The sequence below is a fragment of the Microtus pennsylvanicus genome, chromosome 7 (genome assembly GCF_037038515.1).
Source record: "Microtus pennsylvanicus isolate mMicPen1 chromosome 7, mMicPen1.hap1, whole genome shotgun sequence".
NCBI lineage: Eukaryota > Metazoa > Chordata > Mammalia > Rodentia > Cricetidae > Microtus > Microtus pennsylvanicus.
Window position 1 is genome coordinate 72,020,065 of NC_134585.1, and position 27,247 is coordinate 72,047,311.

At 39.6% G+C, this 27,247-nt stretch overlaps 2 protein-coding genes across 3 annotated transcripts in view; one reads left to right on the plus strand and one right to left on the minus strand.

Moving 5' to 3' along the window:
- Adgrl2 (adhesion G protein-coupled receptor L2) overlaps nt 1-27,247 on the plus strand; it is a 612,895-nt gene that overhangs the window by 386,367 nt on the left and 199,281 nt on the right. The window contains exon 3 of the mRNA XM_075981092.1: nt 20,351-20,392. The gene's annotated coding sequence lies outside the window, so the exon portion shown is untranslated. The remainder of the gene's footprint in view (nt 1-20,350; nt 20,393-27,247) is intronic.
- The window catches only part of LOC142854805 (uncharacterized), a 35,677-nt gene continuing 21,966 nt past the window's right edge, over nt 13,537-27,247 (minus strand). The window contains exons 4-6 of one of the 2 annotated variants that reach the window (XR_012911372.1): nt 19,540-19,590; nt 17,672-18,041; nt 13,537-16,796 (exon numbers count right to left, since the gene is read on the minus strand). The gene's annotated coding sequence lies outside the window, so the exon portion shown is untranslated. Of the gene's footprint in view, nt 16,797-17,671; nt 18,042-19,535; nt 19,591-27,247 lie in introns of those variants that run through there. The other variant, XM_075981112.1, reaches the window with a different exon arrangement.

Genomic DNA, 27,247 nt, shown 5'->3' on the forward strand with positions numbered 1-27,247 from the left:
ACAGGGTTCAGACAAGCAGATCTGTGTTATTCAGACACAGATCCGGAATCCAGACATACACAGACATGACTCAAATGTTTTGTGCTCCCGTAGTGCCCACGGACTGTCCTGCTGCACAGACGGCCGCTCAGCTCGAGCCAACATTCCCATTTACTATATGAAAGTTAAGCCGTTCGGTGGGCTTTCTCCTTTACACTCCCTCCCTAGATGGGATATCAAGAGGATTGGCTGCTAGGAACAGAACCAAAGAGCTTTTGAAAGAAGAAATGCAGGCAAAGAATGCAGCAGAAGGGATGAAAGAGGCCGAGCCCTCAGCGGTAATAGAGGGGGAAGGTCAGAACCTGCACGCTGAGTGTGGAAAGGTGGGGTGATGGATTGTGGAACAAGAGGAAGAAAGACCCGGTGAAAGGATTTTGTTACCACAAAAAGGGGGAAATACGTTTCATATGCAGGAAAAAAAAATCCTCATAAACCAGAGTGTTATGTTGCTAGGATATGAGCCAGTCTCCCCTCTATCCTGTGGACTGTGGGGCGGAGGATAGATGCAGGTGAAGATTAGACAAGGATAATCACAATGGGGGAAAAAAAGAAGGGGAGGAAGGTATGAAGGCAGGAAAAGGGGTAGAAAGGGGAAGATGTTAGGTTCTGGAACAAGAGTAAAGAGAATCAAAGTGGCATGAAGTTGAGGAACAAGGCCAGGATAGACGGAGGAAACGGCCAAAGGGTGGGGGTGGAGGGGGGTGAGCCAGGTGGTAGGGAAAGGTTAATTAAGAGGAAATGCAGTTCTAGAAAAAGTAATTGTGTGCCTTCCTTGGGCGGTGCAGTCATTGTACTTTTAGAACACAGATGATTGGGTAATGTAGTCTAATATTTTGAGAGTCAACCACTGAAATATGGAAACTTACTTCAGTTCAGTGAGATGATGGGTACGCATTTCACTCCCCTAGCCTAAAATCAACCTCACATAATATTAATCACATTAAAACATCATACTTAGATATGCTTAATTAAACTTTACAGAATGCCATTTTATTTCTTAAAAAACATAGAAGCTTATATAAAATGCACGTGGACTTATCAACAGTTTCTTGAAAACCCACAGTAATATAGTCCCTGACTGGATTACCTTTGGAGACTGTAGTTTTCTGAGTAAAGAAAAAAAATTAAGTGAAAACAGCTTTTCAATATTTCTAACCAAGAGGACAGCAATCTTCAATCAAATTAGTGTTATCAGTGTCGTGATTATTTGAATATCTTTCATGGGAGAGCCAGTCCTCAAAATGAAAAAATTTTCTTGACTTTGAAATCAAAGAATAGGTGCTTTTTCCTACTGTAATATAAAATATAAATATTAAAATTTTATCAAAAATTGAGCACACAAAAGAAAACTGTAAACTTTGCCCAGGATTTTGATAAAAATTTAATTTGTTTTCAAATATCTTATTATCTAGGAAATATATAAAACATAAGCTAGCCGCCAATGCGGTGTACATTTTACTGGTGTCTGCAGGACCTGCCTGAGCTGAATGCATGTATTTTCTTCATGAAGGATCATTAAAAGTCAGGGGCACCTATTATAATATCAGCAGGGGTTCCATGCTTCGGCCTTAGCCTGGTCTTCACCTGTTAGCTGTGTTCACTTGCTCAACTTCCTCTCTCTTTTAAACTGGGAATATATTCCCTCTAGAGTTTGTTGAGCATAAAATGTTTATTCTAAATGAAACTTTTTTTTTAAAAAAAAAAAGAACTTAAACATAGTTTAGTTACTTGCATGTACTAGGAACCACAATTTCCCTTATTATTGGTTATTGTCTAATACATGGATCTCTCTCTCTCTTCTTTTGTTCTTTATTTCCTTAATATCTATTTCTTCATTGTGTGTTATGTAGATAAGTCTGCAGGTACCCTTGCCTGTATCGAGATCAGAGGTTTGATATCAACTATTTTTTCCATATTTCCCATATTTTTTAAAAGGTAAGGTCTCTCTCTAAACCTGGAGCTCACTATTTTGCCTAAGCTGGCTAACCAGAGAACTCCCAGAATCTTTTCCTCTCCCTGCACTGGGGTTAGAGACATGGCCCGCCACATTAGGTTTTCCTGTGTGTGCTGGGATCTGATATAATGTCCTCATGCTTGCACAGCAAGCTGTTTACACACTGAGCCATCTTCCCAGCTCTCTCTTCTTCACCTAACTAAACCTTCGTCCTACTGGGGAAAGAAACGGAAAATGAAAGAAAGAAAAGAAAGCATTTGATTTTTCAAATCCAGCTCGTTTCCATCCTAATTGAAACCATTTTGAGGAAAAGAGAATTCAATCCAACATTTCAAGTCAAGCATCTGTTGTTTCTCTTGCGTTTTGCCTTCAAATGGCCTCACAGGAGGAGTGGCAAATGGACAAAAAAAAAAAAAAAAAGCCTGCCACAGGTTAGGCTTGATGGTGCATGCCTGCAATCCCCAGCACTGGAGAAAACCTCAAGGTCTGGCCTATGCAGAGAGCTCTAGATCAGCCCTGGCCTTTGCCAAGATTGCTTCTCAAATCAAAAGGCCCAAACAGTTTGCAATTACAGCCAACAATAACTTAGTTCTCAGATGAACTTTCCAGAGAAGTAGGTGTTTTCCTGTTGTAGCTGTTATTATCCCACCCAGCAAGGAAGTTTGTCTGAATGAATAAATGAATCAATGGGTGAAACCCGCCATGTTCTCGTTCATAAAGCCATCTCTTTTGGTGCTCAGTGATTAGTTGTACAGTCACTCTTAGCCAAGATTTGTTTGTGGGCAAGAATCTTACAGTTTTGAGGCTGGCCTGGAATTTGCTATGTAGTTAGTCCAGTTTTCCCTTGGACTTAAGATCCCCCTGCCTCTCCCTGTCCTGTGACAGCAGATTACAGATAAGAGCCACGGTACAGCCTGAAAAAAAAAAAAAAAACGATTTTGACTTTCAAGTTCCTGAATCATTGCATTCCCAGGAGCTCAAAATTCTAAGTTGTTGCTCACTTATCAAATATAGCATGTAGAGTCATCCCCGGGACGTGCTGGCCAGATCACTGCTGGCGTTTAACCTCTTCTGCTGACTCCAGAGGCAATCTCCTGAATCAAGCAGGAAAGGCCTCGGAGAACTAAAATAACAGACACCATCTTTGCCAAACAGTGACGTCAGTGGCAAGGAAGTCAAGGGGCAAACTGGAAGAAATGAGTTTGGAAGGAAAGCTAGCCTTGTAAGGAATAAAAGGAAACACGAAGATTCAAATACTTTCAGCCTAACGAATGGGCCTGACACTGAGGATCCTTGGAGGCGAAGGGATGAGATCAGGTTGAAGAAGGAAAGAATGAAGGGAATGAATGGAGGGGCCTGTGTGTCCAGATTTGGTGACTTGATAGAGAAAGGGCGGCCAGCAGCAGTGGGGGTGGCTGATGAACTGCGCTGCACAAGCACAGATATGAAGGCTCTGTGCTGTGACAGTCACGAAGGACCTGAGTGAGCATCCTTAGGGGTTGCTTAAAATTGTAGTCGACTTTTCCTCCTCGTCCTCTTCTTCCTCCTGTATCAGAAACACAAGAAGAAAAGGGACAAGTCGGGATGACCTGTCCTCCATTAACCTGCGGTGACCTACAGTATTCAGTTCACCTTTCTCCCAGCACAGAGTTCCTCTGTGTGTCACGTCCACATACAAATATCTGTCGTGACCATATTTGGAGAAGGCAGTGAGCAGCTCCTACGTCAGCTTATCCATCTGTCTCTCTGCCTAAGAGTGAGCCTACCTATCTGTGTATCTATCTATCTGTCTGTCTGTCTTCTTTTATTCATTTTCATCCGTTTGGCAATCATTCATTTGCTTCCTTCTTTCTTGGCTTTCCTTATGTTGACATACTGGGGACTAAACCTAGGGTCTTATGTGTGCTAGGTGATTACCATAAGCTACATTCCTAGGCCCTTAATTTGTTTGTGTGTGTGATCCTAGCTCAAGCGTTTTAAGCTTTGGGAAGATTCATCTGTATGTTTAAAAAGTGCCCCACTTATCTCTCCTCTGTGAGCTCTATTTTGGTAGCAGAGTCGATATCACCGAGTGATAATGAAGAACAATAAGGTGCATGACCACACTGAAGGAGAGGAAAAGACAAGGTCCGGCCTGGCTAGTGAAGAATTGTATTCAGTGTGGGAAAACTAGGATGAGATATAAATCCGGGAAGTGGGAAATGAAGTATATTTCTCAGAAATTAAGTAGGTATGACATACAGACTAAGACTGTGATAAATCACTTTGGAGGATACGGACCTAAGTTCCTGATAGGAGTTTGTGTACCTTATGAGCACATGAAATCACTCATGTTTCTCTGTGTTAAATTAAGATATGTTCACAAGCCTCTGAGGAATAAGTGTCCATTGGAAGCTTGGGCATATTTGGGATGTGTAGTGCAGTCCTAATTGGTCTTAATAATAAAAACCCGGAGTCAGATAAGAGGGTAAACGCTGAAAGATCAGAGAAGTAAAGGAACCAGCTACTAGACAGACTTTTTACCTCTACCAAATGTTCAGGCCCAACTGTCTCTAGGGATCCTCTGACTGAATGCTCAGACTGAAGGCCCTGAGCTCCTGTCTCATCCTGCCTTATATTCTTCTCTCTGCACAGCCATATCTGTTCCTGTTTCCCTTGCTAGTGTTGGGATTCAAGGCGTATGACTCCCAAGTACTGGGATTAAAGGTTTGACCACCACCCTAGGGCTCTGTTTCTCTTTGAGACTGGATCAATCTCTGTAGCCTAGGGTGGCCTTGAACTCACAGAGACCTCGCTGCCTCTGCCTCCCAGGATTAAAGGTTTGTACCACCACTGCCTTACCTCCTATGGCTAACTAGTGGCTGTCTCCACACTCTGATCTTCAGACAAGCTTTATTTGTTAGATCACAAATAAAATATCAGTATAGGGAATATTTCAACACTCCTTCCATTTTTTTCTATGTCAGGTACTACTGGACTGTGAGGGGGAGGATCTAATGTACTCATTTTATAAACACACACATGCTAAGTAGAATGAGACAACTTACTCAAAGTTGAAGCAGTTTCAAACACAGGTGGAGTCTGATTTTGAACAGACGGTAACTCCTGAGCCAAGCTGTGTAAACATTATACCTTGTGTGTCTAGGAGAAAATTAACATAAAATGCTACTGCTGTGGGTGTTATTTTTTATTTAAAAATAGTATTATTGCATGTGAAATGTGTATGCAAGTATGCAAGAAATAAGCACTGGGAATAGGGTGCTTCATTGTAAATTCAGTGTATGTAGCATGTCATGTTTGTTGACTCTACTCCAGGGCTGGAGATCTTCTCTCTTCCCTTACTGCAGTGCACCAAACAGGCTCCAAGTGAACATATCTCAATGCACCTAACTCACAAGATATCTATCAAACAAAAAAAACTTAACACAGCAACTGGGAGGCAGCCGACGACCAGAGAGGGCCTGAGATACTGCTGAGAACAGACAAGAGCAGAACAGAACAAGCAGATGTCGCTACTTAGGTTGCTCCGTCTCTGGCTGTCCTCTTCTAATCGGTCTCTGGTTCCAGTTCAAATCAAACCACATGCAATTATATCTGAATGATACATTTATAAAGTCCCTGAGAGTTATCATATATCTTATGTCTTTCAGATTTTATCCCCAGTGGCCCTTGTACCTAGTTTGCTCCAAAGCAGGAAATAATTTAAGGACCAAGGAACTCCAGGGTCTTCATCATTTAGGCCAAAGTGAGCAGAAAAACAAAACAAAACAAATAAAGTGATTGCAAATCAACCCGCCACTTCAGAATGGAAGTCATTGCAGCTGATAACAAGTTCTAAAGCCGTCTGTCTTGGTAATTATAAACAAGAAAAGCTAACTTTGATATCACAACAAAACTAAAAAAGTACAAGTGGAAGTATTTTAGATTATTTTTTTTATTTTATTTTTGAACTTGTGTGTGTGTGTGTGTGTGTGTGTGTGTGTAGGTACCAGTAGTGACCAGAAGAGGGCATCAGATCACATAAAAGTAGAGTTACAGGTTGTGAGCCACCTGACCTAGGTGCTGAGAACTGAATTCTGTTCTGCGAAAAGAGTATGTGCCTCTAACTTTGAGCCACATCTCCAGCCCCTACTTAGAGATGTTATCTTTCTTAAGATCTGTCTCTGAAGAAGGAAGCACTTGGAAAGATATTATTCTTTCTTTAGCACCAACATCCGTGCTCAAACATAAGATGAAAAAAGAAAGTGTTCTCCTTCAGCCAGGTTGCTAAGTTTTTTACTTACAGAGGGGAAGAGTCAGTATTGCTGGTTAAAGCATAGCAGAACTGAGAGTTGTCGCTTAGAGAAATGGTAAATTCCTGTGCTCCAGTCTGTCTGCCACAGCCACGAGGAACACTTAGTGCAGAGCTCAGCATGTGGTACCCTGGCAGACGGTGTCATCCTCCAGTGCACGTTCATCTCGTCCTCGCTGTGATGCCCTGAAAGAGATCACGTTTCTTCCTTCGGGTATAAATGTAGAACCCAATCCACAAACTCTCTTCATGGCTTTCTGTGGGGTGGGGGAGGAGGCAGCTTGGCAACCACCACCACCTCAGCCAGTGTCTTGCTCTGCTGTGAAAGCTGAGCTGCTTTTGTTTGCACACCCGAGCTCAGCCTGGGGATGGGGGGGTTCACTGTACTGGTTTTCTGTACCACCACCTCCAGGAGGTCATATGGTTGGCGAGTTTACTATGTGTGGTCTGAAGAGATACTCGTGACGTGACTTTGCTTACTTCAAAAATGACTTGAGGCAAAAAGAATGGCTTCCAAGACTCAGTGCAGAGAGAGATTTCACGGCATAGTAAACATGGAAACAGAGTTCTTTTAGTAGACCCAGGTACGGCTGTCTTTAAAAAAAGTAAATAAAAGGTAGCTTTAATTCTTTTTTTCAGGGCTAGAATCAAACATGGTGTTTTGCACTTGCTAGGTAAACATGCTACCCCGGAGCCACATCTCCAGCCCTACAATGTAACTTTTGGGTGTATAGATTTAAATAAAATGACAGCTCAATTGCATGTATGTAATAATTTTTGTGGAAATATATTTGTTTTGATTTTTATAGCTTTAAATGTGCCTGTATGTACTGTGTGTGTGAGCATGTGTTTGAGGGTACGCACGTGTGAATGCCAGCAAATGTGGATATGGAGCCCAGAGGTTGATGTCAGCTGTCTTGCTCAGTAGCTTTCTACCTTAGTTTTGAGACAGTTTTGAACTAAGTCCATAGCTCACCAGTTGGCCAGATTGGCTGGCCACAAGCCTTAGGGATCTCCTGTCTCCTCTCCCTCAGCTCCTTGGTTACAGATACAACCATCTTGCTGGCTCTTGCAGATGTCCAGAGGATTCCAGTTCAGGTCCTCATGCTGTGTGGCAGGCACTTTACTGACTCAGTCATCTCCCCAACCCTTGGTCCTGATTTCTAAAATAATGTGTTTAAGTTTCTTACCCCTGGATATGTATTTTTGCAAATATATGGGGTTTGTGATTATGCTGAATTGGCATATGGTAAAAGAACAATGTATTCCTATTAAAGGTGCAGGGTACCAAATATTTCAAAGGCAATGAACTAGAGAAATAAGTCTCTCAAAACTGTTTAATATATATTCTATAAGAAGCCCTTGAAAATGAACATAGAAAGATAGTATGTAAGTTGTGAAAGGCATTTTTTCTGTAAATAAGCGTACTGTTTAAAGTTAAAGTTCAAAGGTTTGTAATTAACCAAACAGCACTAGTGCATAAATTTTCCTCGTAATTTAAATGCTGCAATAGTATTCTTGCTACTCTTTTCTGTGAAAAATTAGTATTCCAGTTAAAAATCTGACTTGATCATTTATTCAAGAAGTAAAAGTCTAGTGCTAGGGGTGTAACTCAGCGATACAGTGCTTGCTTGGCATGTACAAGACTGAGCTCAGTCTCCAGCATCTCTTTCTCTCTTTCTTTCTCTTTCACACACACACACACACACACACACACACACACACACACACACACACACACACAAAAATGCACTTTTATGTACATACACACAAATGCATGAGAAAAAATTAAATTTATGAAAAAATGTAGAAGTCCCATGATTTTTTTTCTATAAAATTCTATCTTTGAACAAACAAACAAACAAAAAACACTTTAATTTGCTAAAATGTGAGAGTGGCCAAGCAGTAGTGGTGCACACCTTTAGTTCCAGCACTCTGGAGGTAGAGGCAGGTGGGCTGTAATTAGCTTGGTCTATGGAAGTGGGTTCCAGGACAGTCAAGAGACACAGAGAAACTCTATATCAAAAAACCAAAGCAAACAATACAATAAAAAAAAACAAAAGACATGACTGCTTTTTGTGCAAACTATTTAGAAAAGACAGAAGAAAGGAAAAAAACATGGCACCCATTTCTTCTTTCTTTTTTTCTGAGGTTTCATCACTTTGAGGAATTACTGAAGCTGTGACAGGATCAAAAAGAGACAGTGTGGTATTATTATCTGTGAAAGAAATTGTAATAATAAGCAGCAGCCTGTTTGGCTAAAAAGTAGTTTTTCTTTCAATATTTTATGTACATGGCTGGGTATGTGTCAGTGTGGGAGGGAAGTAAGAGAAGCGATTAAGAAAGTGTGTACATCTAGAAACTCAAAAGAGCTTGAATGGTGTCTTTAGACAGAGGCAGATGGTCACACTTTACCAAAAAGAAAATTAAATCTCAAAGTGTCATATCAAACAAATTAGGAGAAGCCCAAGCCCTGTCTCAAAATTCTGTATTTGATGAATTTATTTTTATACAGGGAACAAAGAATGACTCCTAGTTCCCCAGCCATTCTGGAGTTCAGCCACGTCCACTTTCTTACTTACTGAGTAGTAATAGCAATTCCTTAAATTCATGGTGCTATCATTGGGCCTGACAGACAACTATTAGGCTCAGAGGAAATGCGGCTTTTATTTAAGAACAGCAGAAATCTTCCTGAATCAAATCGACAACTTAAATTATGAAAACAAGATAGCATGTCAATGAGTGAGACTTAGGTAAATGAGGAATAGCCTAGGAGTGGGTAGGTTTCTCTCTTCTTCATCTCATTTTGCCTTTGTTTGCCTATCTTGTTCCAAGGTAGATGAGCTCCCAACATGCCGTTCCATTTAGAATTCAACTATCCCAAAATGCTTCTTTAAAAATAATAAAGAAATTTTACGTTAAAAAAAAAATTGCAGTATGAAAACTTCCTTTTTGAAGCCGGGCGGTGGTGGCACACACCTTTAATCCCAGCACTTAGGAGACAGAGGCAGGGCAGATCTCTGTGAGTTCGAGGCCAGCCTGGTCTACAAGAGCTAGTTCCAGGACAGGAACCAAAAAACTACGGAGAAACCCTGTCTCGAAAATTTAAAAAAACAAACAAACAAAAAAAAAAAAAACAAAACCTTTCTTTTTGAATTTGTAGCTGGCCGGGTGCACACCTCTAATCCCAGCACTCGGGAGGCAGAGGCTATAAATTCAAGGCCACCTTGGTCTACAGAACGAGTTCCAGGGCGGGCTCCAAAACTACAGAGAAGCTCTGTCTTGAAAAACCCTCCAAAAATTTGGTAAATCTATATACACTATTTGCCCAAGGCTGTTTTTTCCATTCTTCTTTCTTCCGTTTTCCATTTTGATTGCTCACTGCCCTGTCTTTGCATGGTATTTTTAAAAGATTTATTTTATTTATGGAATGTATGTGTGCTTGTGGGCATGTGATGTGTGTATGCATGTCTGCGTGTTGTCGGCTCCTTTGTAGCTGGAATTATAGTTGCTTGTGAGCTATCTAATATGGGTACTGTGATTCGAACTCTAGCCCTCTGATAGAACAGTAAGTTCTCTAGCGATAAGACATCTCTCTAGCCCCCAATATGGTTCTGATAACTGGTAGTTTGCTACAGAACCGACCCAAGTATATTAAAGGAGTGCAACAGACAAATACGATCATTTATTCATTTTTTTTTAGTATAAACTATTGTGGGAGTAATGATTACAAGAAAACCAAATTGAATTAACCACCTTTCTAAAGCAAATCTCTTTCACTTCTTCACACTCTATTTCCTTGTCCTTCTTCATCTTCTCTTAGAATTATTCATTTTAGAAAGATTTGCTGATTTCTTTGTGTATGAGTACTCTTTCTGCATGCATACCTGCATGCCAGAAGAGGGCATCTATAGATCCTACTATAGATGGTTGTGAACCACCATGGGATTGCTGGGACTTGAACTCAGGATGTCTAAAAGCATAGCCAGTGCTCTTAATCACTGAGCCACCTCTACAGCATTGCTTTAGTAATTTCTAAAATTTATTTTTAATGATGTGCATATGTGTGTTCACGTGGTGATATTATGTGTCAGTACAGCTGCATCAAAACCCTGGAATCTTAAGTTGCAGGCAGCTGTGAGCCACCAAACATAGGAACTGGCAGCCAAACGCATTCACGTGTTCCTAACCACCGAGCCATTTCTACAGCCTCGTTTTTTTAATCATTTTTGACATCATAGAAATCCATGTGTTGTGTATGTGTTGTCTTTCCCTGTTACCAGACAGTAACCTCACGATTTGTCTTAAGACAGTGTCCCAGGCAACCCAAACTGCTCTAAACTCAATTGTAGTTGAGACTGACCTTGAACTCTTGGTCCTTATGCCTCTGCCCCCAAGCGCTTGAATTATAGGTACAACCCACCATGCCCAGCTAGAATTTAGCTTTCTTGATTAACGTTTGAAATACATAAGTGTTTTGTATTCATTAAATGAATAAGCTAGAATCTCGTGTTTGGAAGATAAAATGTTTTTACCTTAATAGTATAAAGCCCAGTGTGTGTTGTAAAGACTCTAAGATGTCCACAGTCAGCCCATAATGCTCTAATTGTGATTGAGTTAATATTCTTTCTGAGCTTCATAATTCTATGATTTCTCACTGCGTAGAATAATATATGTCACAAGAATTACAGCAAAATCCATGCTGACTTCAGAAGTGACCTTATTTTGAATAAATTGTCAGACTCAATGTGGTTTCTTATAATTGGCCAATTTCCCTGAAAAGTCAGTAAGTAAAATATATTGATTAATTGATAACTGCAGTTAGTTGGGTTTTTACCAAAATTTATTATACTACCACGGAGTAGGCACACAATAAATATCAGTCAAATATGTGAGGTCTAGCTAAAGGAGAGTTATTTTGTTTTTAGTTTCTCATATTGAAAAAAGAACATTTTCAATTAAACATAATAATTTGTTATAACTTTAGAATTCACATTGTGGAGATGTGGTTTTCAGCATATGTCTTATTCTTTGTTCTCTTTTTTTCACCTTCGTTTCTCTTTTCCCCTTCCTTCTGTTCATCTTTTTCTGTCCTGAAAAAGTCAGTTTTAATTCATGAGATGGGGATGGGGAAATAAGATAGGCATCTGTAGGTAGTTGGTGTGGGACAGTAGGAAGGTAGGCATCCATAGGTGGTATGGGATTGGATCCAGATCTGAGGGGCTCTTAACTTCTGATAGAGTGACAGGACCATTGTGGTAGGTGTGGGAGTATTCGGTAACAAAAAGCTAAGTTGCCCCACCTCAAGGTGATTGGCCACATAAGGAACTACATTAAGCATAATGGAAGACAGACTCCCATTGTCAGAGAAAGTAGTAATGGCAATGAAATTAGAGGCCATGTCGGCCCCATAAGACTGGTTTGGAAATGGAAGTCTTGATGGTTCATAATACATAAGAAATAAATATAGATCTGAATATGTGGATCGATGGATGGATTTTTCCATCATGTGTCCCTTATTTCTGGGTCCAAAGAGAACTCGCCTGTGCACTGGGTGCTCTTTCTTCCCCCATCTCGGTTTCTCACCACTGTTAACAGAAAACCATGGAGACTCCTTGGAGAAAGAGCTGACACTAGGGTGTAGCATGAAAAATAAAATACGCCAGAAGGAAGTGAGGCATACCTTTAATTCTAATATTCAGGAGGAAGAGGAGGCAGATCTCTGTGAGTCTGAGGACAACCTGTTCTACAGAGTAAGTTCCAAGACAGCCAGGGCTACACAGAGAAACACTTTCGAAAAAACCAAAAAGAAAAAACCCTAGCCTGGAATATCTTGTTATGTAAAAGCACAGATATTCTTGCAGTGCCAGAAACATGTTGAAGAAAAAAATCAGATTAAAAATAATTACTGTGACCATATCTGAGATGATTTGAAGATGCCAATGTGTGATAACAATAGAGATATACAGATTCAGCTTGACCCAATTGCACCCAGCCTGAAGGAGATCCACCATGACTACCCCAGGGTAACCCTAGTCAGTTTTATTTCACGTGATATCCTGGTGAATGGCAAGTAGATGAGGCTATTATTAGGTTTTCACGGGGACCTTTACAGCTGCTCTCTGGTGCTAGAACTCGACCTGACTCTAATGGGACGTTTAATTTCAGATAAACCGGGTATGTTATGCCTTAAATGAAATCAAGTTTGTCCTAAACAGTATACATGCTTTTTCTTGTGACTCAAATGTCAAGGGCCACCTGATCTTGCTGTTCCCTAAACTCTGTCAATAAGTCCCCAAATGAAGAGTTGAACTCTGGAATCCTAATCTCTCTGCCTCTCTATCATCAGTTATGTGATTACAGCTTCCTGGGGTGGCTTTTCATTCAGGAAGATTGGAATGTTCTGCCATAGCAGATTACAACTCACTAAACGAAATAAACATCCATGTGTTCCTGCTTTGATAAATAAATACAACTTCATGTACTGCTCGGAAGATACCTATAAAACGAGAAAGGAGTCATTCTACAGTTAATGCTTTAGTCACAGGATAAATGTTAATATCACAAGTAATGTGTCACCTGATAGGATATAGAGCAATGAATCGCTGTCACAAATTCACACCAAACCTAGATGAACTGAATTTTGATGAGAAAGCAAGAGAACCTAAAAACAAGGGTTGATGAGAGGAGTAAGCTGGTAGGGGAGCTTGCCACCGAGCCTGGTGTCCTGAGTTTGAGCCCTGATACTCCCACGGCAGAAGACAAGAATTGATTCCATCCAGCTTTCTTCTGAAGTCGACATAAACTTTATGATATGCATGCCACAGCAGATTATGCATAAATAAATGTAAAATAAAAATTAAAGACAACCCCAAACAAAAAGCATCTTACAAAAACAATTCATACTCTTTAAATTCATACCCAGTGATATAGCTCATGCCTATAATCCCAGCACTCAGGGAGCTTTAGAAAGAAAATTGCTTGAGCCTAGAACTGAAGGCCAGTCTGAAAAGCACAGTGTGACATCAACTATCATCCCATAGAGTGAAGAATAGCACAGGACCTGATAAATAAGAGGTTCCCTGGCTATGTAAACATTTTAAGTGAATTGTAGCATACACAAGCCAGGAAGGAGGATTCTATGATAAAGCTACAGTCAGTGGTAGCAATGCTTTGGCTTGGCTGTGGGACAAACACCCCCAGATCAGAACATGTGAACTCATGGAGCAAGGTGGAACACTGTACCAGTTTTCACTGTGATTTGAAGTTGTTTATTTTAAAAAGTACCAAGAAGTCTACATTTTTAAAGAGAGGTTGGATGATCATCAGTAATAGTTTAATGAGTCCTATCTCTCCTGCTATAGATACAGAAACTTAGACATATTATTTAGCCTCTTTACACCTCATTTTCCTCATATATAATAATAACACCTTAAGTTAATGAATTATTATGAGCATTATTAAGTGAACAATACATTCAAATTGCTTACAGTGGTACCCAAGGCACAGGAAACACTAATTGCTAGTCATAGTTATAATTGTTGGAGATAAGAAACAAAGCAAAAAAGAAAAAAAAGTCAAGCAAAAAGTGCAAGAGGAACCAGCGATGTGATAGAGTATATCTGATCATTTTTTTCTGATAAATATATTTACTTAGTATATACCAGGAACAAAACTCACACACATGAGCATTCCTTCACTTTTATACTCATCTGTATAAACGAATACAATTTTTCACAGTATTGGTACACAGATTTAATTATAAAAATTTCTTTAGCAATTTGCCTCACAGTACTAATGAGCATTCAAAACACAAGTTGCACCATCTTGCTAATTGCTATTATTGTCATCGTTATGATATAGTAGTTTCAGAATTTGAGAGATGCATAGGAGGACGTAATTACAGCTCCATAGGACAGAAACAGAAGAGCGAAAATCTCAGGGTTTTTAGGAAAGGATGCATTTTTCCAGGTAGAGAGGAAGGGAAAAGCATTTATGGACTCCCTCTGCTTTCTCCTAAACTTCACTTGTTTTCAAAGTCACTAGGCCCACAGTCACTCAGCCATGAGCCTGCTTTGGAACTGACGGTGTATACAAGCCACTCCATCAGCAGGAGTTGGGTCCCAAGGCTGTGGAAACTGCAGCAGAAGCAGAGACCGCCTCTCAGCTGAGTCTCCTGGACTCACCCCCCTCTCCCTCAGCCAGCTTCTCAGAGGTTAGCAGACTTATCTCCTGGGAGTGCAGTGTTCAACCTGCCTTGAGTGCTCAACAAGGCAGGGTCATTTTCACGTCCTTCAAATGTGGCCTGCCTTCAGCATTTCCATAGCACCCCTACCCCAAGTGTGGTGCTGGTGCTAGCACCACCTGGGAACTTGCTAAAAGTGGGTAATCACATTTGCAAAGCAAACCTACTAAATTAGAGTCTTCGTTTTAACTAGGTGGGGAGGGTAGCAAATTAAAATTAGTTTTGAGAAATGGTTTCCAACAATACTCTTTAATCCGAACCACACAAAACCACAAACTGTGGCCTCATCAACGAGAGACCGAGTAGGAGGCATAACTCAGTGGTAGAGACACCACAGAGCATGCCCAAGGTTTTGAGTTCAATCCTCCATCTGCAGAATTACATCTTTTCACTAATTTGGAGGTATCCTAAGCAATCTGCTGATGCTCTTAATTCTGCCTCCTTCCCACCCACTATTCAAATCTCTCCTGCCAGTGAAAAGCCCCATAACTTCATGAAATTAAGATCATTTCAAATGACACTGTTCTTGCTAAACACTCCTTGGATTTGGGCCATACCATTGCATTCATTTTAGTAACTACTCATTCATTATGCATTGAATGAACACTTTCTAAATGTTTATTATTATCAGCACTGCTGCATGGTGCACATTGAAAATCCAGGCTTCTCCTATGTTCAGTGAGCTCACTGTCAGAATCTTGATGCCTTAACATTCTACAGGCAAGAGGTCCACATGGGAGGTGGGAGGGGGCCACATTTGACTATGCCACAGAATATGTGCTTATCTTTTGCTGCTGAAACTACTTAAATGAGGTAACATGTTTGAATTATATTAAAAGATTTTGTGGTACAAAACAGGGAAAAAAAACAAAAGACAGTGTGTTTTCATTTTTATGTTAATGCTGTCTCCTGGAGTGTCTTCAGTTTTACAATATGCCAGCAATACATCATTCTTCATTCAAGTAACAAACAGCACCATTGAAAAAAAAAAAGGCTCCTGTCTGTCCTTTTCTGGTGCTGTAATGTTAAGACATGATAGGCATCAAATAAATACTTGTTAATTGAAGACAGTCTGGTGTATAAACAGGAGGAAAAAGCATTACACAGATGCAGTCCTTTTCTCCCGGTCTTCGTGACACAAGGAAATATTCGTGAGTTCGGAGTGACATTTTGGGATCAAAAAGTTCCTCCAGGGTGCCATGGAAGCTTTTGCTTCTCTGTAGCTGATGTTTGTGTTCAGCAGAGACTGCTGGATCACAGCCAACCAAATGGGTTGGCTTGTAAAAGCTTTTACGGGTGAGCCTTTTGGAGACAAGTTTCATGGCCATTTGGTAGCAACATCTCAGCAGGAGAAATTTCGCCAACACACGCTAATGCAATTGTTTGATGAGAATAGATGAGGAAGGATAAAGGAGGTAAAATAATTAATAAGGATACAAGACTCTGTGGGTTTTGTTGTTGTTGTTGTTTGTAGTGAAAATAAAAGTTAACTTGTTGGCAGTTACAAGATAAGGTCTGTAGGTGACATGCATACATCTGGTGGACAGCATTCTTCAGAGATCACCCACTCCAGCACAACACTGGAGTGCATTAAGGTTCCATTTTACACCTTTTGGGAGTCCCTTCCATCAATGGGATGTGAGGATGAGCCACCCTAGGAAACTTCAAAACTTAATGAGAATACTACTCACGACTAATGTAAGCTGGAACTTTACAGGTCTAATGTTACATGAAAAGTAAACGTTATTTTGAGTCAAGAATCAGCAACGTCTTTATATTTATAATCTCTAAATTAGTACAACTTCCCTTTATCTTAGTCAGCCGTCATGCAGAAGATGAGCATTCCCATGAGATGCATAATTTCCTCTTCATCTTTAAATTTCTTTGGACAGAGAAGAAAAGCTCCTGCTTCTCTTAATTGAGCAATTATTGTTTCTTAAGTGAATGTAGAGTTTGAGAATAGTGCCAAAAATCTTCCTTTCATCCAGAGAGGAAGTCTAATGGAGGCATAGTCGGGGAGGCCACGTGTGACAGCACTCCAGCTGGAAAAGCCAAGACCGAAAGGGAAACTCAGTCCTCACCTCTCCACATCCCCTGGCGACTCCAAAGGCTCTAGAAGGGAAGCCACTTAGGACCAATTTGCATGTCTCCTTGGGGGCTTTCAAGAACTCTCCTCTAAGAACTTTGTTTTTCTCATTCCCTGTTTGTCCAGACCAGGATTTTCTGGGTGCTGTACAGTGTGCTATTTGAGCATCCTTGCTAGGCTTCTATAAAGACATAAAGAAAAATCCAGTAAGAAGTGGCTCGTCATATCTCCTGATCTTAATGCCTGGAGTGGCTCTAACATGTTTCCTACAATGTTCTCCCAGAATTCAAGCAAGAGAAAATAGACTTCACATGCGAATAGTTCTGGAAACTACCTAGACAGGGAACTTAGTGCTTTGTGGCTTAGGGTATTATTTAAGCAATGCGCCTTGTTTCAGGTTGTTCCTTCTATGGCTTTTGGCAGTTTGCAGTTTGCAGACACTCTATGTGTCCTACATAAGAAGTCCCACAAATATCTGAAGCCAGCATCTGCACTATCTCAACCTATGGGTTTCTCGTTTTAATTAAGCTTCTCCTGGGGATATCTAGCTTCTCAACTTTATCATTAATGAGAATTTAACTTTTCAATAATGACATTTTGATAACCTGCTAATATGGAGCTCAATTAAAGCTAAAAGTACATAAGGACAGTTTTTAAAATGGTCTTTTATGCTCAAGTTTTGCCTGCTTTAGTCATCTGTAATACATAAGATGCCATCTAGGAACTGATGTTTGACTTCAGGTTGGGGCTACAGCAAGCATCTTTTTGGCTGCATCCACTAATGGAAGTTTTACTAGCCACACCTAAGTGATGATTTAAAAAGTTTGCTAAAATATGACTGCTTGTCACTGAAATAAAACATTTTAGTGGGGTACTATCATAACTTTAAGGCAAGATGCTTTTTATCTAAATCCAAAGGGGGGGCAGCCTCTACAATTTCTGGGATGGTCTTAGATCACTTGCTTCTTAAATACAACGTAAAATAAATTGTGTGTTAATAACTATTATACAATATCAAATTAAACTAAAGACCTTCTGAATAATGGTCATAATTACCCATGCGCCAAAGTTTTTCTAGTCCTCTTTAAAGTGAGGCTGACTTGCATGACAAAGTTGACGGTTACAGAGTCGCCCAAGTGAAGCACACAGTTTAGCAGATTGTGCTGTTCCTTCTTATAAAAGCCATCACACTCCCTGGAGCACGCTTGCGGCTTCTTCATGCTTAGCCATCTATTGGAATCTGAGAGTCTGCACTTTGCATCCTGTATTAGTTTGTACTGTCTTCCTTCTCTTGCCTGTACTCAAGAAATAAAGGAGGGTTTTGTGACAGGGCAATCCAAGTTGTGTTCCAATAGAGAGGCAAATAGTCCAACAGGCTCTTCGGTTGGCCTTTGAACATCCTCTCCGTCTCCTGAGTGGTGACTGGCTAGAGATAACAGAGTAGTAAAAGGAAAGAATAAAAAGGGTCGGTGATAGTCAAATAAAATAAAAATAAATGAACTGAGTGGAAAAGTTCAAACATCACATCGTACAGCTTTAAACCTGGGGATATTCGTATGTGTGGGTGAAGGCAAGACTCCCGTTAAACTGTAAGCCCTGTTATCAGATTCATCAAGACTTGGTTGTAAATTTGACTATACATTTTAGGCTCATAGAGAAATGGGGAGGAAGCATCTGATTAAAGTGTGCGTTGCTGCTGAGGCAAGTGAATGTTGCCATAGCAATTGAGATGAAATGTGCAAGAAGTGAGATAATTAAATCTAACCCTTCAGTAGGCTTGACAGTGAACGCTTTGCCAGTAGGAGACGGTACCCACAGCATGAAGATAAAACATATCCCAAACGCAAATTCTCCTTGCTAGCTTTTTGTTGTCCCTTCTCAAAACACATTGCTGTGGGTAGCTAATTTGAATGTTCTTTTGGAATAATCAAATGCAATTTTGACCTTGGTGGGCAACTGCTTAGAATTTCTTCTGGCTCACTGTATCATGGAAGCAGATATCTAAGAAACAGAACCTGTTCCTCCCTTCTAGTTCTTAAAAACAAAAAACAGTGCAGGAAACCGAAAGCTGTGACATCCGAGCTGAGTATTCAATGATGTCTAGAGCGTGCTGCCCTCTTCAGGAGCTAATGCCTAAAAATACTTTAAAAATAGCAGTTTAGAAATGTAAACACGAGTAGTGATATCAAGAACTTCCATTAATAATCCTGTGTGAATGAGAAACACATACAATGCAGTAACGCCTTTCTAAGCATAGGTTTTGGGGATGTGAAAAGTCTTCAGTTAACAACCCAATAAATATAAATTTTGAACTGGGTTATGAACACTAATGATTGGATACAAATTATAAGATTTTTTTCTAAAAGTTTTTTATTGTGAAATTTTGTGAGTTATGACAGAATCCAAATGTTTATTAAAAACAGATATCTAATAGAAATAGATGTCTTGTGAACTATAGAATGTAAAATAATAATTAAGGAAGCAAGGGTTCTAAAAATCTAAAAACATTCGAATACAATGTTTACAATAAAGGCAAAAAGATATTTATTTGTGAAAATACAAATAAGACAGACACCCATCAAATATAATTTTACTTTCTAGCCAAGTGTCCTTTAAAACTATAAACATTAGAATCTACATTTGAAACTTTAGTTTTTTATTTACAGAGAGATTATATTATAAGGAATAATCTTCTTAAATCAACATTGAGAATAGTTTTGATATAAAAACTGCTTCTCTAGATAAACATTTTAGGATCTGAAATATTGGTATCTTACATATTTTAACAAATTCCCTTTATTCTTCTGTTATTACTTCCATTCCCCTTAGCCACTGTGCAATTTCAAAAGGTAGAAACTCAATATATTTTCCTTAAAATATGCTTATAATACTTAAAAACGATAAGAAACAGAAAATTTACTAACCTCATCAGGATGTGGCACAGCATGTTTTCTCATATTCTGATATGTTTATATCTATTAATAAAAAAACAATTATTTCCTATTAAACGCAAAAGTAAAAATAAAATTAAATGTGTTTTAGAAACTTTGAAGAACATAGTGAATTTGAGACCCAACATGTGTGGCTGGAAACAGAACTCACGGGTAAAGCACTAGCCAGGCATGCAAGACCCTGAATTTGATCTCCAGTGCTTCAGGGGCTCTGTGTGTCTGGGGGAGCTTTACAGAATGCAGATTTGCTCTAATTTTTATCCTGTGATATACTGAGGACCTTATGGTTAATCAATAGGAAGCAGCAAGCAACTGAAAAAGAACATGGGACTTCAATCTTCATTTCTCAGTTTCTACATTTTAATTTGCAGGTAGAAAAATTCCAGTTAGAAATTTCATTTATGGTTAAGCAGAAACAATGGTCATTATGTTGATTTCAAAAAACTGGGATGTATCCCACATTTTCCCTTAAAGAATTTTAAATATCCCTGTCACTTCTATATTAACTCAATTGAGCGAAATGGCAGAGTGAAAAAATATATATTGACTATTTACTCTTATCCCTATAGCATTTATTTTGAGAAAATAAAGTGCTGCATTATGCATCTGAGAGTGCTTATCATCATACCCACTCAATCCCAGGCAGGCCTGTCCATGAGTCACCCCTGAATGCTCGGCCCTGTAGCTGCCTTTCCTGCTGATTGGTGGCTGACGCAGTCACTTGACAGTCAGGGACTCCATAAGTGAAGGTATCATAAATAATAATATTTTCTTTGCTTTCCAGGCTGTTTACGATACGATGATGCATTTCATCTTTCCCAGAATGGTAAGTAAAGAACTCTTCCTACATTTGAAACTCCCAAGCAAAAGCAAGCAAGAAAAAGTGCACGGTCATGAAGAAGGTGGACCTTTGCCCACGAACTCCAGGGTGTTAACTCTGTCACCTTTAAATCCCTTGAGCATTTCAAAGTTCTCACCAAATACTATGCGGGCTCTTTCAAAGGAAGAGAAGGTGTTGCCACCTTTGTTGGATCATAGTTGAACACGGTGTATTCAACATTTTCTTTCCTGGGGGGATTTATTTTAAAATATACGCCGAGGCAGAAATAGATGTGTTTTGCATTCCGTGTGCAGAGAGTGACTATGTGCCTGTGACACATACCAAGAGCTGGTGAGTGAGGCCTCAGGATTTTCACTGTTACAGAAAAATTGATTGGAATTTATGTCTGACCAGGGCTTGGAAGCATCTGTGAATTTTAAAATGTTTGTTTTCTAAACCATATATCACAACTTTCATGAGGCAGGGTAGCTACTGTGGGATTTTATTGAAACGTGCAACTTCATTGTCTTCATGTTTTTATGACACAGCAAATCATTTGGTTATAGTCTTGATCATAACCTCCTTACAATGGAAATAATTAAGAGAGGAATCCTACTGAACAAGAACTGGGAAACAGTTCTCAGGTACTATATATTTCAAAGTCTTCTCTGAGCATCTTGAGCATTAGCTATGAAAACAAGGAAATATTCATCGAGGAAAAATATCACTTTCAAATAGTCAAACATTGGGATGTGTGAAAAGGTAGGCAGAGAATTTACACTAGATATGTGGTTGGGAGAATGTCTCAGAGGGTCCACAAACTGTTGTGACTGTAACTCAATGAATACTTTACATTTTTTATTTTCTGAATTTCCTATAATAAATGCATAGTATTTTTCTAACAGAAGAAAAACATACTTGAATAGTAAACTATTCAAAAGAACATGTTTAGTATTAAATATATACACACATAATTGAAAAGCATTTCTCTATGCAAAACTTTTAACTAGAATGACAAAATTAAGTTTAAATATTTATAAAATTATGTATGCATATATATCTCCCACCTAACTCTAGGAGGCACTAAAACATAAATGAATATTAATTAGGTAAAATATATCTTTAAAGTATCTAAAGTGATAAAAGCTATTCTTAAAAAAAAATTTCATTCTGGTAAAAATGTGTGCCCCGAATTCAGACATAGCCTATGATTTCACATTGGTGCTTAGGGAGTGAGAGTGTGGTGCTTTACTTTTTCATGGTAACAATAAATGCTCTCAAGTAGGAGAGGCTGTACCAGAAGATGAAACAGTTTAGTCCACTGGATTAGCAGACCAGTATTCAACAACAACCAGTTCCACCTACGACCAGCTGTGCAGAGTTTCCATGTGGAAACCATTGTCAGGTTGGAGGTTTGTTAGAATACTTGAGTGATCTGTGTAAAGACCTTGATTCTATGACAAGTTTTTATAAGGAATAAGAGTCAAAGACCATGGATATCTTTGCAATTTTATTTTTCTTGTGTGGAGCTGAGAATCAAGCATAGGACATCCTATACACCAAGCAAGTACATCAAGCAAGGACATCGTTAGCTCCAGGAACCCTTGTGTGAAAACTTACTTACCGTAGTAGATGAAAAGAACACGCAGTATCAAAAAATAACTACTGAATTTGAGAGGCCCTTAGTGCAGCAGAAATACCATTAGCAACTCACTGTCTTGCAGGAAGTTGCACAAGTGTGAAAACATTTTTGGGGTTGGAAAGTTCTGGTTGGACATGGTGGCATCCATCCATAATTCTAGCACTTTGGTGGCTGAGGCAAGAGGATCACAAGTTAAAAAATATAGGAAAGCATCAATAACAGCCAACTGGTTGATTAGGTCTGAGAGTCTGAAAAAAAACAACAATAAACACACTTCTTGCCATTTCTATTAAAATTGTGTTCACCGAATCTTTTCCATTATAGATCTCTGGGGATTTGGTTTCACACAAGTCATTGGTTCGTGTCACAGGAAAAAGTAGTTTTCTCAATTAGCAAAACAGTGTAACTGATGGGTTCTTTAGAACATTTATCTCTGTGTACTGATAACTGCCATTAGACTATCATATTTTGTTTTTAAACTCTTGTTTTAAACGTGGTCAGCTAGGATAGCTGTTAAGAGTCACTGGTTTTTTGCTTTTTGTTTTGGTTTTGGTTTTTGGTTAGGGTTTCTCTACATGGCCGTGGCTGTCGTGGAATTCGTTCTGTAGACCAGCCTGGCCTCAAACTCAGATATCTGCCTGCCTCTGCCTCTCGAGTGCTGGGATTATAAGTGTGTGCCCCGCTGCCCAGCTGTTAGACATTGCTTTTAAAGTCAGGCTGGCTGAACACCTGGCTGTTGTTTGCGCATGCTCTGTCCTAAATTCCTGGAAAAGTTTATACTCACTTTACAGTTGCTCAGATACAGGAACAACCTATTAAATCTGCTCAAATGCACTGCTAGTCTGCTAGCAGCTGCAGCATATAGTTCACAGAGCTCAAAGACGTCTGTACTTGGAACATAAAAATACTAATTAGTTAAAAGGGAGGGGCGGGTTGGCAAAATGGTTCAGCAGATAAAAGAACTCTCCTTTCTAGCCTGGTGACAGATTTCTATCCACAGAATCCATCCACAGAACCAGTTGTAGAACAAGTGAACAAACCGCCACAATTGTCCACTGATGTCCACAAACAATGATAAGTGTACCCCTGTAATTTGTTACCATAGAAACACACACAATTTACCAGCCAGTGTCGAGGTGAGAAACAAACAACCAAGGAATGATAATGACCTCTGACACCCTGACATCCTCTCTGTGTCATTCAATAATATTCCCTTAGTTCTCACCTTCAATCAAAGGTGGACATTATCTGGAACCCCCACTCTCTTTTCTCTTTCTTGCTTTTCCAAAGCAATATTATCATTTGCTGTTCTCCCAAAATATCTTTATTCTATGTGTTTATACCTCAACATATTTCATTGCTCATTTTGCACATTTTGAAATGTAGGTGAATACATATTTATCTGTAATTATTTTACACAACAATTAATTTTTCATCCTCTATGCCACATAGCCATGTATACTGTTATATAATACTCCATTATATTCTGCACATTAGCACATTTCCAGTGTTTCACTTTTGCATTTTACTATCAAATATAGTCATTTCATGAACAATCTAAAACACATGTATCTAAGTGGATATATGCAAAAATCTCTCTAGGACAATGGTTCTAATGCTGGGATGTTTTTTTTTTTCCTGCCCAGAGACTATTTGGTGATACACACAGCATTCTTTGCCTATTACACTGGGGTATGCTAATAGATATCCAGGAACATGAAATATCCCTAAGAGACAGTGCTAAAAGAAAAGCATAGTAGAGTCCCGACAACAAAGCCACCTTGACGAAAGGTCACTACTGTGACACTAAGAGACCCTGCTCTGCAATAGCTACTCAGAATAAAACTGCCAGCTCTCTGGGTACAAGGATTGTAACTTCATTCACGGCCTCATGACTGCCACATAGGTGTGAAGGTCCAGCTCCTGAGTGCTGGGATTAAAAGTGTGCACCATCACTGCCCAACAATGCAAGTTACATTTTAAATTAAAAGTTTAATTAAGAGTTTTAATGCAAGACTTCAAAGCCTAGGAAACCAAGCTCAGTGGCCCATACTGTCTGTCCAGAATGTCCATGACCTTAAGTTATAGCCCCAAGCTGGGAGGGGGAAATACATAGTTCAAATATATCCCAACATTGTGCCTTTTTGAATCAAAAGGAAGTCCACTCTGGGTGGGGTGTAGTGACACAGAGGCCTGAGATTCCGGTGTTCAGGAGACTGAATCAGGATAGTTCCAGATGAATGGATGCCTCCATAGCAAACCCTGTGTCAACAAACACAAACATAACTAAAGCACTGTTTTTCTATTTAGACTAGCCTTCATAGCAAAACCCTGTATCAACAAACAAAAACATAACTAATTAGATTACCAAGAGACTAATATATTACCTTAAAATAGTGGGGCTGAGGATGTGTCTACTTTGTAGGTATAGAGTGCTTGTCTAACATGCACAGAGCTCCAGGTATGATCCCTAGCACCCCATGAACTGGGTATGGCATTATAGGCTTGTAACCCCAGCACGCTAGTGGTGGAGGGAGGAGGATGGTAAACCAGTCATCCCTGGATGCATAGTGGATTCCAGGGTAGCACTGTCTCAAAAAAGAAGACAAATGATGATGATGATGATGATGATGATGATGAGGAGGAGGAGGAGGAGGAGGAGGAGGAGACAACAATGTCAACCCAGGAAACTGTATTGATGACTATTGTACTGTTATATAGAAGCCTTCCTCATACATTCTTGTTTTCTACAGAGAAACCATTTATAGGAACACTTTAAGGCAGAAATATATCAAGATGATTCAAAACTACTTGTTTGTGTAAAGTATGGTTTCATTTGGAAACTCAAGGATAAGCAAATCCTTTTATACTTCTGCTTCTGGAACTTCCCAGGGAGGAGTTTCACTCCTGTTTGACACCTCCCTGACTACCCTTATACATGAATAGCCGGTTAATCCTGAGCCACTTATAGCTGGTCTTTGTAAGGTTTGAATCTGGAAATATGGGGCAGACTCAGGAAATGGGAGACTGTATTAGTTGACAGATCCAAGAGCAGGCAGATTCTGAGCCTTAATCCCAGTTATTCAAGTTTTCATAGATCTACAAAGTGGTTAATCGCCTTTGCAGAAGCTGATCGGAATGGAGTCTCTGCAACTTTCAGTGATCCTGATAGCTGCATTCACATGAACGAAAGCCAATCCTGAGACGGACTTCCTGAGTGCTGCAGTCTTCCATGTAGTGGCTCACAACAACCTATTCCAGGGGATCCTATACTCTCTATAGTCTCCATGGACACTGCACTCACAGGGTACACACATGTACTTGTATACATAACATTCACGCACTTAAATATATAAAAATATTTAAAAGGAGAGTAAATGAGGGGCTGGAGAGATGGCTCAGAGGGTAAGAGCACTGGCTGCTCTTCCAGAGGTCCCGAGTTCAATTCCCAGCAACCACATGGTGGCTCACAACCATCTGTAATGAGACCTGGTGCCTTCCTTGCCAGCAGTACATTGTATGCTTAATAAATAAAGAAATATTTTAAAAAAATAAAAAAAAGAAGAGTAAATGAGAGTGTGTGCCTACCATGGCTTTAGTTCAATCCCAAGAGTAATAAAAATAAATAGACAGACAGATAAATAGATAGATAGACAGGCAGACAGACAGACAGATAGATAAGAACTGAAGACAGACACACAAAAAAGAAGACAGAATACACAGGGAAAAGGCTACCTAAAAGCTAAGGAAGAGAGGAGCCTCTAGAGAACCAGCAAAACTACCATTTTTACTTCGGACTTCTAAACTTAAAAACTAGGAAAGGATCAGTGGCTACTGTTTAGACTCTGGTCTGTAGCATGTGCAAAGGAAAACGCTATCTGTGGAACATTCAGTGGTCAATCTTCTGGCCATGGCAACCCCTGCTAAGTATTACCTTCCCACGGTCCTTCTCCTCCCCTTTAGAGATGATTGCCTTAGTTTAGGCTTTATTTTTCATGCCTGCAGTATTCCAGTAAGCCTTAGCATTTCTTCATTCTGATAAAAATCATTCATAATTTTCTAGCAAACTTCCTGGATCATGAGCTGCCTGGCAGCAAAAATCAGTTCTGCACCCTTTACCCAGCTGCAGTCTGTTGTCTACAGTTCCCAACTAACGCTGTGCATCAAAACCTTGGAGTAATTGATTGGCTGATGTTGAGATAGGTTCTCATTTATCCCAGGCTGGCCTGGGACTTGATTTGTCATCAAAGGTGACCTTAAACTCTGACCTCCTGCCTCTGTTTTAAGTGCTGGAATTACAGGCATTCAAAAGCTGTGATACTTGGTTTAATAAGATGAGCAATAGGTCTTAGTATTTACTTAAGATAGAAGAGCAGCATTCTAGAAAAGACTAATAAATAATACAATCATAAGAGATAAACTCAACTTCATTCTGTCTAAAATCAAAGGCAATCCTGTTGGCCACCCTTAGATTTGAAAACAAAAGTTTGTTATACCTATCTGTCAAGTTGATTAAGTCATGCTTGTGCCTAGTATTTCAATTGTTCTATAATTTAGGAAAATTTTTAAAAGCTGGCATCTTTCTGTGTCTATAGAGCTTTCGACTAAGATAATAGAGATACTGGTTTTGTTTTGTTTTTTAAAGTGGGGCTCTGTGGTTGAGTGTTTGCCTAGCATTTGTGAGACTCTGGGCTCAGTATTCATAACAATACATAAATTATTATGTTTATCAGGTGATCCACTTTAAAACTAAGAAAGTGGGGTGGCATGTGCAGGAGCCTGCAGAGAGGCAAAGGCAGTGCATATGAATCAAGGTCACGCCCAAAAGTCAGTTTCTCGAGGGACCAGAGGAGCTCCCTGGGACTTGGATGAGCAAATGAAGATGGTGGCTCTAAGTCTACTCCTGGCTGTCCCTGAAACCTGTGCTAATACTGCTGGAGAGTGAAGAATTGCCGGTGCCATGCTCTCCCTCTGCTGAGTGTCTCTTGTATTCAGTGGAGAAATATTTTACTAAATCTATTTGCAGTCTGAAAGGTCTCCAAACAAAATGAAATATTCACCAATTACTCTTTGGCTTATTTTTCCCTGGCTCGTATTTTGAACATCCTAAACTTTATAAATTATTATGTGGACTGAATCGACCGATGGGGAAGGGCTTCCAGACTTTTGTCGGCATCTCCTGAGAAAGGAATTCACCATTTATGTTACCAAGATTTGCC